General features: G+C 36.0%; 1 pseudogene; it reads right to left on the reverse strand.

Annotated features, from left to right (window-relative positions):
* Positions 1 to 895: 895 nt before the first annotated feature.
* On the reverse strand, positions 896 to 1,237 carry LOC128776425 (60S ribosomal protein L35a-like; annotated as a pseudogene).
* Positions 1,238 to 4,688: the final 3,451 nt, after the last annotated feature.

Raw genomic sequence — 4,688 nt, forward strand, 5'->3', positions numbered from 1 at the left:
TGCAGAAGCTTTTTAGTTTGATGTAGTCCCACTTGTCTATTTTTGCTTTTGTTGTTTGTACTTTTGGTATCTATCCAAGTGTCAAAATTTCCCCCTGTTTTCTTCTAGGAATTTTATAGTGTCAAGTTTTACATTTAAGTCTTTAATCCATTTTGAGCTTGTTTTTATGTATCGTGTAAGATAGAGGTCCAATTTTATTTTCTTTTTATATAGATATCCAGTTTTCCCAATGCTCTTTGTTGAATGGACTATATTTTACCCATGTGTATTCTTGGCACCCTTTTGAAGACCAGTAGACTGTACCTGTGTGGGTTTATCTGGGCTCTCTGTTCTGCTGCATTTGTCTACATGTCTGTCTTTATGCCAGTACCAGAGTGTTCTAATTACTTTATCTTTGTAATATATTTTGAGATTAGAAAGTGTGATGCCTCCAGCTTTGTTCTTTTTTTCTCAAGATCACTTTGGCTATTCTGTATCTTTTGTGTTTCCATATGAACTTTAGGATTATTTTTCTTTATTTCTGTAAAAAATCTCATTAGAGTTTTGATAGGGATAGTATTGGATCTGTAGATTGCCTTCAATATTAAGTCTTCTAATCCACAAACATGGATGTCTTTCCATTTATTTGTCTTCTTTAAATTTCTTCCATTGATATATTATAGTTTTCAGTGTACACGTCTTTCACTTGGTTAAATTTATTCCTAAATATTTTTTATGCTATAGTAGAGGGATTATCTCTTTGATTTCCCTTTTGGATGGTTCACATTAGTGTATAGAAATGATTTTTCTATACTGAAAAAAAGTGATAGAAACGGATTTTTTAAAACAAAAATACAAGAAAATAAATCTACACCCTTGTTTATTTATTTATTTGTTTATTTCCTTTTCAGCTAATTTAAATACTTGAGGGGAACAGCATCACACAGGTTCTGTGGCCAATGGCTTTAGTAGGAAAGTTTATTTGTAATTTGGCACAAACTATGCCACTGTTTCCATGAGCATGAGTTACTTTTCCCCAGATGACTCTGGTTTTGTTCAGCTTGCCACCAGTAGTCACCATGTTTTTCTTTGCTTTGTACACATAAGCACATCTCTTGCCTAGATAGAATTCAGTTTCATCTCAAGCATAAACACTGTCAATTTTAAGAAGAGCTGTGTGCTCCCTCTGGTTCCACAGACACTGCATATAGCCAGCAAAAATGGCTTTGGACCACAGCCTTCTAGACATATTTGTCATCATAGGAGTCCTGTTCCCAGCAGGCTTCCACAGGTTCCAAGATGGTGGAAAGAGTGATAGAAACTGATTTTTGAATGTTGATTTTGTATTCCACAACTGTACTGAATTTGTTAATTACTTCTAATATGTGTGTGTGTGTGTGTGTGTGTGTGTGTGTGAAGTCTTTAGGATTTTTTACATGTGAGATCATGTCATCTGGAAATATAATTTTGTTACTTCCTTTTCAATTTAGATGCCTTTTATTTCTTTTTCTTGCCTAATTGCTGTAGCTAGGACTTCCAGTATTACATTGAATAGAAGTGGCAAGAGTCAGGAGTGGGCATTCTTATCTTGTTTTTGGTCTTTATTTTTATTAAAAAAATTCTTTTTAATGTTTATTTATGTTTTGAGAAGAGAGAGAGAGAGAGAGAGAGAGAGAGAGAGAGAGACAGAAAGAGGGAATGAGCAGGGGAGGGGCAGAGAGAGAAGCAGACACAGAATCCGAAGCAGGCTCCGGGCTCTGAGCTGTCAGCATAAAGCCTGACATGGTGCTCAAACTCAGAGACTGCAAGATCATGACCTAAGCCAAAGTCAGATGCTTAACTGACTAAGCCACCCAGGCACCCTTTGTTCTTGGTCTTTAAAGGAAAATCTTTCAGTTTTTCACCTTTGAGTATGATGTAAGCTGTGGGATTTTTATATATGGCCTTTATTATATTGAGATACATTCCTTCCATACCTAGTTGAGAGTTTTTCATGAATAGGTGTTGTCAAATACTTTTTCAACATCTATTGAGGTGAAAACTTTTTCCTTCATTCACATTAATGTGATGTATCACACTGAGTTTTTAATTTAAATTTTAGTTAGTTAACATACAGTGCAATATTGGTTTCAGGAGTAGAATTCAGTGATTCATTACTTACATTCAACACCCAGTGCTCATTACAAGGACCCTCCTTAGTACCCATCACCCATCTAGACCATCCCCCCTCCCTCCCTCAACCCATAGTTTGTTCTCTATCATTAAGAGTCTCTTATGATTGTTTCCCTCTCTTCTCTCCCTCTTACCCTCCCCACATGTTCATCTGTTTTGTTTCTTAAATTACACATACTAGTGAAATCATGGTATTTGTCTTTCTCTGATTACTTATTTTGCTTAGCATAATACATTCTAGCTCCATCCACATTATTGCAAATGGCAAGATTTTGTTCTTTTTGATGACTGGGTAATATTCCATTATATATACATATACCACATCTTCTTTATCCATTCATCAGTCAGTGAACATTTGGGCTCTCTCCATAGTTTGGCTATTTTTGATAATGCTGCTATAAACATTGGGGTGCATGTACCCCTTCAAATCTGTATTTTTGTATCCTTTGGGTAAATACCTAATAGTGCAATTGCTGGATCACAGGGTAGTTCTATTTTTAGTTTCTTGAGGAACTTCCATACTGTTTTCCAGAGTGGCTGCACCAGTTTGCATTCCCACCAACACTGCAAGAGGATTCCCTTTCTCTTCATCCTTGTCAAAACCTGTTGTTAATTTTAGCCATCCTGACAGGTGTGAGGTGGTATCTCATTGTGGTTTTGACTTGTATTTCCATGATGATGAATGAAAATGTGTCTGTTAGCCATCTGGATGTCTTCTTTGGAAAAGTGTTGATTCATGGCTTTTGCCCATGTCTTCATGGGTTTTTGTTTTTTGAATGTTGGGTTTGATAAGTTCTTTATAGATTTTGGATAATAACCCTTTATCTCATATGTCATTTGCAAATATCTTTTCCTATTATGTAGGCTGCCTTTTAGTTTTGTTGATTGTTTCCTTTGTTGTGCAGCAGCTTTTTATCTTGATGAAATCCCAGTCGTTCATCACTGCTTTTGTTTTCCATGCCTTCAGCAACATGTCTAGTAGGAAGTTGCTCCAGCCAGGGTCAAAGAGGTTGATGCCTGTGTTCTCCTTAGGATTTTGATGGTTTCCTGGCTCATATTTTAGGTCTCTCATTCATTTTGAATGTGCTTTTGTGTTGGTGTAAGAAAGTTGTCCAGTTTCATTCTTTTGTGTGTCCCCATCCCCTTTTCCCAAAACCATTTGTTGAAAAAAACCATCTTTTTTCCATGGGATATTCTTTCCTGTTTTGTCAAAGATGAGTTGACCATATAGTTGTGGGTCCATTTCTGGCTTTTCTATTCTGTTCCATTAATCTATGTGTCTGTTTTTGTGCCAGTACCATACTGTCTTGATGACTACAGCTTTGTAATATAGCTTGGAATCCAGAATCGTGATGCCTCTAATTTGTTTTTCTTTTTCATGGTTGCTTTGGCTATTTGGGGTATTTTGTGGTTCCATACAAATCTTAGCATTATTTGTTCTAGCTCTGCAAAAAATGCTAGTCGTATTTTCATAAGGATTGCATTAAATGTATAGATTGCTTTGGGTGTATGGACATTTTAACAGTGTTTGTTCTTCAAATCAATGAGCATGGGATGCTTTTCCGTTTCTTTGTGTCCTCTTCAATTTCTTTCATAAGCTTCTATAGTTTTCAGAGTATAGACCTTTTACCTCTTTAGCTTAAAAATTTTTTTTAAAAGTTTATTTATTTACTTTGAAAGAGAGAGAAAGAGAGCATGAGTGGGGTAGGGGCAGAAAGACAGGGAGAGAGAATTCTAAACAGGCTCTACACTGTCAGTGCAGAGCTCAACACAGGCTTAAACTCACAAACTGTGAGATCATGACCTGAACCGAGATCAAGAGTCGGCCTCTTAACCAACTATGCCACCCAGGCACCCCTACCTCTTTAGTTAGGTTTATCCCTAGGTATCTTATTGTTTTTGGTGCAATTGCAAATGGGATAGATTCCTTGATTTCTTTTTCTGCTGCTTCATTATTGGTGTATAAAAATGCAACAGATTTCTGTATGTTCATTTTATATCCTGTGACTTTGCTGAATTCATGTATTAGTTCTAGCAATTTTTTTGGTGGAGTCTTTCAGGTTCTCTACCTAGAGTATCATGTTGTCTGCATATTGTGAAAGTTTGACTTCTTCCTTGCTGATTTGGATATTTTTTATTTCCTTTTGTTGTCTGATTGCTGAGGCTAATACTTCCAATATTATGTTAAATAGTAATGGTGAGAATGGACATTCTTGTCTTGTTCCTGACTGTAGGAGAGAGGCTCTCAGTTTTTCCTCATTGAGGATATATTAGATGTGGGTCTTTCACATATGGTATTTATTATGTTCAGGTATGTTTCATCTATCCTTACTCTGTTGAGTGTTTTTTATCAAGATTAGATGCTGTATTTTGTCAAATGCTTTTTCTGCATCTATTGACAGGATCATATGGTTCTCATCCTTTTTTTTTCTTTTCTTTTTTTATTAATGTGGTGTATCACATTGATTGATTTGTGAATATTGAACCAGCCTTGCAACCCAGGAATAAATCCCACTTGATCATGGTGAATAATTCTT

This window comes from Panthera pardus, unplaced genomic scaffold (genome assembly GCF_024362965.1).
Source record: "Panthera pardus isolate Hobbes unplaced genomic scaffold, ASM2436296v1 HiC_scaffold_13, whole genome shotgun sequence".
In the NCBI taxonomy this organism is placed as follows: Eukaryota; Metazoa; Chordata; class Mammalia; order Carnivora; family Felidae; genus Panthera; species Panthera pardus.